We start from the raw sequence: 11,340 nt of genomic DNA, 5'->3' as shown, positions 1-11,340 counted from the left end.
CCGGCGAACGCTTCGGCCGGTCTCGTCCAAGCGCGCAGCACTACAACGAATCAAACCACGAGGGCCCACCACGTTATCTCTTTCCCCATCCGTGCGTCCTTCTCCTTCCTTTTTCTGGGTCTCTCTTCTTTTTCCCCACCTTCCATGCTGCCATGGAAGTCTAACCCGGTGATCTCCTCCAGCGAGCCCCCCTCTTCTTCTCCGGCGACCACCCCCGAAGCCGACCCCCCCGAGCTAGTGTCCTCCCCTCGATTTTCCTCTCTCTCAAGTCTCAATTGCATCTCCTACTGCTCCGTGGCGACTGGAGGCAACATTGCAACCAGCCATGGAGTTTTGCTGGAACTGACTGCTTGGCATGCTGGAAACAGCTACGTGGCGAGCTGCAACCGGCAATCGCAAAAGCTACAAACGATGATCGATTTTGCTACAACCGGTGATCAATTTTGCTACAATGGCGACGAGGTGGGGGCACTGACGAGCTATTTTTGCTAGAACCGGCTGCCTTAGAAGCTGGAACAGGCAGAATTTTTTGTTGCAACCGGAATGGGTGTGATTTTGCTACCACGACTGATTTTGCTACAACCGGCGCCGCGAAGCTTCCACCTGCGTTGAAAAAAGCTTCTTCCAGCGAAGTAAAAAGCTGGAACTGGTGAACCAAGCTGATGCGATGAAAGAAATTTGCTGGAACCAGCGACATAAAAAGCCGGAACCGGCATTGAGAAAAGCTACAAGGGTGTGTAACATCTACGGTGACCGGCCACGCGCGAACGGCGTGCATCGAGCTGCAACCGTCGGCCGGCGATGTTGCGTGTGGCCGGCCATGTTGAAGAAACAGTTTTGCGGCAAGGACGGCCCGCCATGCTAGCGAACCAGTTTGTGGCAAGGGAGGCCGGTAGGTTAACTGCAGTCACCAATGTCAGAAGCATGGCGCGGCTGGGGGACGAACGCGGTCGGCATGGGTGGCCGGCGAGCAGGAGCGGCGAAACAGCGGGCAAGGGGGGCTTGGGGTCGCCGGTGAGCGTGGGCAGCAAGGGGAACGAACGCGGCGGCCGGCGAGCATTGTTTTTTCTGTTTCCAGATCACGTCAAAAGGAAGGAAGGAGAAGCACCCGTATCTGATGGCTGTAACAGGGCAAATCAGACGATAGGGCAGCGACCGGCCCAAATTTGGGCCGGTGCACCGGCGCCTATCGTCGCCCATGGAATTACTAGAAATCTAGAGCTGTTTTTTTTCTTTCTAAATGGAGTAAACAATAAGTTGGCTCCACAAATAAGACAGCCGAGTCGGGACACTGGAAGACAGAAATAGCAAAAGAAAGCAATGCGGAATTTAGGCATCATCCGGCTTAATGTCTTCAGATGTTGAGGTGAGCTGGTCGATACAAGGATAGACGATGACCGACCCGACTAAAACTGAATTTCTTATTCGTCCACTAAAAAGTAGGAGACTCCAAGAAATAAATTACGGTCGAATCGGGAGTGGAAGATAGAAAAAATTAAAGAAAGCCATGTGGAATATAGGTATCATTCAGTTTAATGTCTATCAGTAACAGCTAGTACTTTAGATTTAGACTGACCAAAAAAAGTTAGTTATAACTAATTAATTGGTCGCATCACATTCAGAGTGAAAAAAAAGGTTTGTCTTGTTAGGGCATCTTTAACGACAACCAGCAAATTTTCTGCCATATCCGTCCGTGGAAATGGATACGGGAGGACGCCATCTAACGCTAGCCGCATACATTTCAACCCGCATTTAAACTAACGAATGAAATTCATGCAAACCGGTTGATACTCATCAAAGTTCAGATAGAAAATAGCACAAATCATCTATACACAACATGTTAAGTCTAGTACACCAATGTCTCAAATTTAACCTGATTTCAGATGTCCAACAAGTTTTCATCAACGGATCATGTCATTTCATACAAACTTTCCCTTCAGCTTCATCCAACAGTGTGTGCATATAAATCAGCGCATGCGGGCTACATATAACGTGTAGACCAATATTGAGTGAATGAATCAATCAACAAGTTCAGCAAGAGAAAAAAACTTATGATCTCGTCCTCTCTTGCGTGCAAATGGCCACCTTGGCTCGAGCTGACTAATCGAACTTGGTGACGCTAGTCTGAATAGCGTGTCAGCAATACGACAATGACCCCATGTGGCGTGGTTAAATTATGTACATGTCGTAGGGTGCAATGTGCTTTCATGCGTGAAATTTTTCATGCACTTGCTCTCAGAAGGGCTCCTGCCTATGAAATCCGCGGATACGACCACCCATGCATTGCACAACAACTCATCCTCCATGGTCGAGTAGCTCACCATCCTTTCTACTCTAAGAAACGACATAGCATTTGAAAAATAAGCTCAATAACATTAGACCGAAAACCCGCCGGGCGTGGTGTCCGCCATGGAGGTCATCGACAGGGGGCAGAGTTTACCTGGGTACAAACGGCTCCAAGGTGAAAAGCTCCATCGTAACGGCGAGCGGGCACGTCGATGCTGGTTGCGGACATCCGACAATGCCTCTGTGGCGGCCGAAGACATACAGCCGCAACGCGGAGGTAGAGGGTGCAGATGCAAAGTAAGAGGGGGAAGCGGCTGAGTGAATGAAAATGAGACCGAGATAAGGGACTGGGTGGGTCGGGGGTGTTCTATGTTTCGTGTGTCCGGACTACCGTAAACCTCCCCCACTTTGTCTCTAATTTGCGGCAGAAATCGCGTTCGGACCGCCTCATGGATCGATACAGGCCCATGTTGAATGACTTCCTCGGTCCAGACATCATGTTCCGAATGGATAAGGGCGGTTTATGGGTCGGCCTTGAAGATGCCCTTAGAGATATAGTAGGTTAATTCTGAAGTCTCATGCATTGCAAGTAAACAAAGTAAAGCCAAGACCAGACTGGTGAACTGTATGGATGCAATACTGATGCATGTCTGCAAACAAGAAGCATGGTTTACCTGAAGCCTTGTTTGATGGTATCAATCACGTCGATGTTATATAAGAAATGATCTATTACGAGTTTAATTTTCTTTGGATAAGATCCACCAATCAAGGGTCTAATAAAACTTGGGGGAGTTTTACTCTGCCACAGAAGCAGCAGCAAAAAGCAGAAAACAGAGACCCTGATTCTCCGAAAATGTACACCGGTGAGTTTTCAACTCATAACCTGAACGTATGCGGTTCTGTGTGCACGCGAGAAGGTGTTTTAGTCCCACATCGACAAGTTAAGGATACCTGGCCTTGTTTATAAGGGTTGAACATGAGCATCCAGTCTTGCTCTTAACGGATCACACCAATCGGTGAGATGGTGACCCATTGTGCCGCACTGCACAATTAGCAACTAAACAAAAATGATCAAGGTTAAAATCATTGTCACCAGATTACCTCCGCGCATGACACGTGCGCTTGGCTTTTTTTTTTGGACGCCCCTTGATGTGCAATTGCCCACAATCCTCCGTTTCAAAATATATTTTTTTTGCACATATCTGGTTTTCCCATATTTGGATGTTTTCACTGTTCTTCCAAAAAAAAATTGATGTTTCAAGATTTTTATTCCATAAAGGTCAATTATTCTCATATCTAAAAAATATAAATAAATAAACTCATTGTCATCAACGGATTACCATCATGCATTTATTTTCCTTTCTCACAATGTGCAATCTGAATGCCCTCTTTTTCGCCAAAAAAAGCACATCACGGACACCAGGTCTGGTTGTCAGCGATGCACTTCATTTCTTCATTCATGGCCTCCTTACAGGAAGTGTCATCCAAGGCTTCATCAACATTCTGAGGCTCCTCTGCACTGAGTAGGCACCGCTGCATCTGCTCGCGCACTATCTCTCCCTCTGTCTCATCCAGAATATCAGAGATATGCCGATAGCGGAGACGACCAAAGTTCGTGTCTCGGTGCGCCTCGTCATGGGAGGGAGGTGTGGCCCAGCGGATCGCCCCATCGATCCCAGCAGACCGTGGCTCAGTCCGAGGCGTCTCAGAACTGGGAGGTGACGCCCTAGATGTCGGGGTAGTGGGCGCCTTCTCGGCGCTTCATGGCGTCGTGACCACGGCCCCTCCCGTGTCCAGTTCATAACGCCGTGGCCCGTGGTGTACGCCACGGTGAAGGTTGTGGTCGCGGCGTGTGCACTGTCCGGTACCGACGCGCTTGGAGAGCTCCATGACCAAGCTCTGCTCTCCTCAAATATCACATCACGCGTCACCTTAACCTTCTTCGACACTGGATCATAGACACGGTAGGCTTTGGATCCTTCTTCATATCCCACAAAGATCATGGGAGTGGAGTGATCTGAGAGCTTGGTGATGCCCGGTCCAACCTTTTTCATATGTGCCATACACCCAAAAGTTCGCAAGTGCTGTACACTTGGTTTACGACCATGCCAGGCCTCATACGGCGTCACACCCTTCAAGCTTCTGGTGGGGGCTCTGTTCAACAGATAAACTGCGGTTTTCACCGCTTCTCCCGAGAAGTATGCGGGTACGCCCATGCTCTTCAGAAGACAGCGGGCCATCTCGACCACGGTTTGATTTCGCCGCTCCACCACACCATTTTGTTGGGGTGAATAGGGTGCTGTGGCGTAGTGCTTGACTCCGAGCCCTTCGCAATATTCCTTGAATTCCACAGAAATGAACTCGCCGCCCCTATCTAAACAGAATGCCCGTAGCTTGCACTGACCCTCGGCCTCGGCCATGGCCTGAACTTTTCTGAAATGAACAAATGCTTCATCTTTTGTCTTGAGCAGCTCTAACCACATATACCTGCTGTGATCATCCACAATCAGAAGAAAATATTTGTTCCCACCAGATGTAGTCGGCGTGATTGGGCCGCATAGATCCGTATGCACCAGCTCGAGCCCTCGTTCTGCGCGGTACGCGGTGGCCTGTGGAAGTGACGCCTTGTGTTGCTTGCCGAGCGCACACCCATCACAATATTCTTGCACGTGATCTTTGGATGGCATCCCTCTCACCATTTGTTTGCTTGACATGGCCTTGAGAGCACGAAAGTGGAGGTGCCCCATCCTAGCATGCCATCTCCAGGTCTGATCATGTCCAAGTGCTAGCAAGTTCGCTAGGTTGTCTACTGACAGAAAGCCGGTGTACAGTCTGCTGTCCGTCCGTTTGATCCAAGCAAGGACACAGCCGCATGGGTCTTGGACTGACATCACTCCGCCCTTGATCTGAATGTGACCCACAGTCTCATCCAACTGTCCAACTGAGATGATGTTGCTTCTGAGACTTAGGATAAAAAGACATCACTCAGAGCTCTTTGCTCGCTGTCCTTACACCGGAAAACTACTGAACCTCGCCCACGAATGGCCACCTTGGGTCCGTCCCCAAATCTCACTGTCCCTGGACAGTCTCATCTAGGACTGCAAACATGCTCCTCTCACCAGTCATGTGACTGCTAGCCCCGGTATCGAAGAACCAGGCACCTTTGGGCAAGGGGACGGGGATCACCTTCTCCTCATTGAGGAAGACAGCTTGGGGTGCAGCGATCTCAGTGGTGACCACGTTGGTGACCATGGCCATGAACAAGCCTTGATCATGCTCGTCGTCGCCGACAAGATTGACCTGTTCCTTCTTGCCTTGCTGCTACTCTTCCTTGATCCTATTCCAGCAGTCCTTTTTCCAATGGCCAGGTTTATTGCAGTAGTGGCACTTTCCCTTTTTCTTGCCTCCAGAACCACCTGATCCACCCGCGCTGCTGCTGCCCCGCACAGGTTTGCCACCCCCTTGGGGCTTGGGCTTCGCCGGCGACTTGTTCTTGCCGCCGTTCCCGGCAGACCCCGATCCGCCGCCTTGGGATGAGCTGCCGCTGCCGTATTGACGATCACGGGCGGCCCACTCTTCGGCGGTGAAAAGGAGGCGACCGCCTGACTGTGGCGCGTCATCAACATCATAGTGATCCTCGCATGCCGAGAAACGCCCGGCCAATTCCTCGATCGTGAACATCTTCAGATCGACCAGCGACTCGATTCCCATGGCCATCTGTCAGAATTTCCGCGGCACCACCCGCAGAAACTTTTGCATGGCCTTGTGCTCAGTCACCGGATCGCCGTACAATTCCAGATCGGCCACGACTCTAGTGAGCCGCAGCGCGAAGTCCTCGACGGACTCACCGTCCTTGAACTGGAGATCTTTGAATTCCCGGCGACGAACTTGTGCCTTCGCCTCGCGGACGCGCTCACTCCCCATACGGAGAGTTTTGATCGTCTCCCAGGCGACCTTGGCGGAATCCTTGGCCGCCAGAATGCGCATCATCATCTCCGGCGGCACACTAGTGAGGATGACGGCGAGAGCACGCCGGTCATCCCGCTCGTCGTCGGTGTCGTCCTTGACCGCGCGCCAGAGCATAGCCGCGTGCAGTTTGACCTGCATGTAGAGCGACCACTCCATATAGTTGGCGCGCGTCAGCATTATGGACAGAGTGGAGCGCTCCGACTCTCGCACGACGTGCTCCACCACCCGAAGCTCGCCGCTGCCACCGCCCGTCAGACGTGCCACAGGCACCGTCAACAGCGTTGTCTTCGTCCCGCTCTTGTTCTTCTTCTCCTCTTCGCTATCCGACATGGTACGCCGCGGATCGGACACCGCCGGCCACCGGAGAGTGGATCGAGCACCACGGCTCTGATGCCAATTGTCGTTGACGGACTTAGCAAGAGCGACAAGATAAGGTCGAGCAAGAGAGACGGAGGTAGACGAACGAGAGATATTTTGTGCTGCCAAAACTGTCGGAGCCCCGGAGGTGGGTCGGCCGGCGACTGTCTGCAGTCAGGTTGCGTGGTGGCTCCTTTCCGGGATGACGGTCCGCGGTGGCATGGTCGGGGCACGGCCTTCACGTTGCTCTGCCTTGCACGCTGGCGGCGCTTCGGTTGGTTCTTGGGCGGTGTAGCAGGTGGCGTCTGCTGCTCCAGTTTGGTGGTGGTGTGTTGGAGACGCCGTCTCTGGCATAGGTGCTCGGCTACCTGACGAAAGTCATGCTCGACTTCGGTCTGGGCTGGTGGCGAATGATGCCTTCTGGTGTGATTTTGCCTTGTTGGAGGCGCCATCGAGGGGATCCGACACCTCTCCCTGCTTCGAGTTCTTGTCTCCCGGTGAAAACCGTGTGTAATGGTGGCGCCATTGGCGTCATTACTTTATTGGAAGCATTGCCTTGGAGTCAAGTCGGATGCCGGGAGCACTTGGTAGTGGTGGTGCGGTGGATCTGAAGCGGGCAGCGTATTGGTATGCTTGGAGCCGTTGGTCGTGCATCCGTCTGGGGCCGGTCGTTGGTCGGCAGGAGTTTGGTAGGAGCTCCCCTCGGTGGCATGTCCATCGGACACGATGGTGGTGGCACTTGGAGCACACACGACATGCTTGCAGCGTCACGCGAGTCAGATTGGGCGCCCTCTCTAGAATCGGAGACACATGTTCGCTCCTCTTTCGCCGGACATGTCGTTTCTCTCCGGCGACGGTGATGTCGCCTTACATGCTCGTGGCGGTCTTTTTTGGCCTTTAGGCATTTCCTGTATGTCCTGTTGTGCTCGAGCCTAGGTGTCAGGGGCGGAATTGGGCCTGGGGCAACTGGGGCTGTAGCGCCAGGCGTGGCCCAATTAGTAGTTGAGCATCCAGTAATTATTTTCACATTTGTAGACTTAAAGAGGCCCAGCCCCAGACATGTAAACGAATCCCTGGCCTCAGCCCGGTAATAGCCCAACTGGTTGTACCTAGCTTTCCATGGCCGTTCACCACTAGCCCACGACGCCACAGTCGCTCCAATTTTTCCAGATAAACCGCCCAGCGCCCAACCTCATCGTTTTTCTTTCTCTTGCTCGTCCGATCAGGAAAAAGATCTGATGCGGTTAGGCTGCGCCGTCAGTTCCCCTCGAGATCTCGACTAGACAGATGGACGTTCAGACCTACGCACAGCCGGCTGGCCGCTAGAGCTCGGAGCCTCGGATCGGATTATCTCTCGCCTCGTCGGAGCTGCCCCCTCGAGCCTTCCAGTCTGCTACATCCACACAATCGACCTCAGGTCTGGCCATATAGGCTTGTAATCTCTCGTACCATCTTGTTTTCCCCTAGTTTGTTTTTTATGAGCCGAAATCAATGAATTTGTGATGCTAAATTTTATTACTTTATTAGAAAATTTTATTCCATTGTTATTTTTTAACAGAAAATAAATTTTCAAGCAGCATCCAACCAGTCTGCATCAAACAATACCAACATCAAATCACCTACAAAATCAGTAGGGCTCGGAAATACTAGGAAATGCAATGTTCTACTACCTCGTGCAGTTCGTGATAATTTTCTTTTCTTGCAATTCACATGAACAATTGGCTTAGTACATGTTGGATGTCTTGATTTTAAATACACTATTCTATGTTTACAGTTTCAGGTCCTTCTATTATTGTTGGTGAAGAAACATTGGCCTCAAGTAAAGCAAGTCTTCATTCATATGGTACCAAGTTTTGCAATGATGCACTTTGTTAACAATTTCTTTTATCGTATTTCCTATAACGGTAAAATTGAATTTATATTTCATTTTTCATGTAAATTTGTGGTGTACTTCTAACTTGCGTTGCTATGTGTGGTATTTAATGTCATTTATAGTCAGTTAGCTTTAGCCCTAGGCTTTGAGAAATCCTGGCTCCGCCTCTGCTAGGTGTGGTATGCTCTTTGTAAAGGTTTTAGCTCGGTTTCCCTTAATTAACCGAGCATCAGTTTCTTTACCGCTTCTTCTAATCAATCAAAATACGCAGCTCTCCTGCGTCTATTTAAAAAAAAACTGTCGCAGCGTCTTCGCCCAACTCGATCGCTATTTCGCTACTTGGTCGCTGCTTCTCTCGACATGCCGATGCTTGACAGTACGATAGGCAGCTTGGCACCCAGCGCCTATGTCCACATCGAAGCCATGCATGCATTGTTGTGCTCGTGTATGTGTACAACATCATAGGATAGCACTCGAGCTCGTGCATGCGCGTCATTGTTGTGCTCGTGTATGTTTTTCCCCTATTTTTTCTTCCAAAAAACATGGAATTTGTACATGACGTATCTTTACCTATATACAATGCCCGCTCCAGATCAAACTCGCTCCACCTCCGACCCTTCTTCACATTCGGCGACGGCGCAGATCCCAAGACCCTAACCCCTGGCCTGGTAGGGTTTCGTCCGTGCACCCAGCAAGGGTACGAGGATTTCCCTTCCGTTCCCCAATCAAACGCAGGTGGTGACGGGACCTATCTAGGGTTAGGGTTTGCCTAGGGACATTTGACGGGCGAATCGACAGCGTGCCTTTGTCTCCATCCCATCCATCGATTCAGCCCATCTCGATTCCGTGGGAGGTTTTTGCTGCAGCAGTTCCAGGAGGCAATGACACTCAAATTAGAGCTATCAGAGGATGAGGAGAAGATCTTCCGACGGCTTCTTGATGTCGTCCGTCACTACCGCCTTCGCACTACGCTTCGCGTCGCCGGTGGCTGGGTCCGGGACAAGCTACTAGGGAAACAACCTACTGACATTGACATTGCCCTTGATAATTAATATCACGGGCCAGGATTTCTCCGCAAAAGTAGACGCCTACCTGAAGCTCATAGGGGAGGGGAACAAGAAACGAGGAACCAAAGTTATCCCGTGGTATGCTATTCTCCTCTTTATATGATGCTATATATATAATATCCTCCTCCTCATGACTGTTATGGCACTTCAACACAAATGTTTTTTGAGATGCCATGGCTGTTTTTAACTTGAATTATTACCTATTTTGTACAGCAATCCGGACAAATCCAAACACTTGGAAACTGCTAAGACGTACATGTTCGACAGAGAAATTGATTTTGTTAACTTGAGGTCCGAAAAATATGCAGAAAGCACCCGCATTCCTACTGTGGAGCAGGACGCCACTCCTGAAGAAGATGCCCACCGCAGGGACCTAACAATTAATAGTTTATTCTTCAACATCAACGACAACATTGTGGAAGATTTTACTAAAAGAGGTATCGACGACCTCATCAAGGGTCTTATTGATACTCCTTTACATGCCGAAGCTACCTTCTTGGATGACCCACTTAGAGTTCTTCGGGCAATTCGATTTGCCGCTAGATTCAACTTTACATTATCCGATAGGTTGAAAGAAGCTGCTTCGGACGAAAAGGTGAAGTTGGAACTTGGTTGCAAGATTAGCAAAGAACGTGTTGGGAAGGAGATTGATCTTATGATGTCAGGCGAACACCCAGCTGATGCAATGTCTTACATTCGTGATCTGGGGCTATTTTATATTGCATTTGCCTTCCCCAAAAATTGCAACCCTCCAGTTTTTGACAATTGTGATCGCTGTTGTGTTTCACACATTCAATCAGCTTGGAACTTTGCGATTTCTGTGCACAACGGTGTTTCTCATCCCATGCTGCTGGATGAACAGGAAAAGCTTTACCTCTATAGTGCACTCTTTTTTCCCCTCCGAAAGATTTTTTACTTGAATAATAAATCTAAGAAGAGTACTGTCACTAGCTATATTATTCAGGAATCATTAAAGCTGCCAGCATGTGTTGCTAAATCGGTTCTCGACGTGCATGTTGCCAGCGGAAAATTTGCTGATCTAGTGCTCCTCTTTGAATCGAATGTCGCTTCGCGAGCTGTCAGGGAGGAGGTGGAAGATGTATATCATGATATACCAATGGACACATGGAAGCGCGTTTATGCAGGAGTCGTACTTAATGAAATAAAGGACTTATGGCGGGTGGCACTTGCTATATCCATTATCTTTCATCCAGAAGCTGAAAATGCTGGCGGCACACTCAGCCAGCAGCAGGATGAGCTGCATCGGAGGAAAGAGCAGTACATGAGAGTTGAGCGTTCTAGGTCTCAGTGAGGTGTGGAAGTTGGAGCCGTTGGTTAATGGCAACATCATAATGCGAATTCTGCAGAAGTCAGAAAGTCCACTGATCGGAGAATGGAAAAAACGTGTGTTCAAGTGGCAGCTTGCGCATCCTGAAGGAAGCAGGGGTGATTGCGTCGATTGGTTGACGGGATCGCGATCGAAATGCTAGAAAGTATAATCCAGCATCTGATGGTGAACTGCCTGTCTGTGCTAGTTATGTCAAGTCAAGCACTGTTGTGGATAGTTGGATACCTCTTGGCTCAGATTGGACGTTTAGTTTATCGTTCAGTGTACATTTCAAACTATTGCCTAAATATTTGTAATTGTTGCTCCTCTGTCTACTATAAAACCAGGGAGACAGGGTACGATCAATGAAAAACCATAATTTTCTCAAAAAAAAAATTATAATGCCCGCTCCAAGGTGTGCGCTACATGCCAGAAGACTGCATTATGTACCACAAGACAAA

At 49.7% G+C, this 11,340-nt stretch overlaps 1 pseudogene; it reads left to right on the top strand.

The window, feature by feature from the left end:
- The first annotated feature begins 9,366 nt into the window (after positions 1 to 9,366).
- LOC123084521 (CCA tRNA nucleotidyltransferase, mitochondrial-like) lies at positions 9,367 to 11,063 on the top strand (annotated as a pseudogene).
- Positions 11,064 to 11,340: the final 277 nt, after the last annotated feature.

This window comes from Triticum aestivum, chromosome 4A (genome assembly GCF_018294505.1).
Source record: "Triticum aestivum cultivar Chinese Spring chromosome 4A, IWGSC CS RefSeq v2.1, whole genome shotgun sequence".
Taxonomy (NCBI): domain Eukaryota; kingdom Viridiplantae; phylum Streptophyta; class Magnoliopsida; order Poales; family Poaceae; genus Triticum; species Triticum aestivum.
The sequence above is the reverse complement of the archived record's forward strand: the minus strand, read 5'-3'. Positions and strand labels throughout refer to the sequence as shown.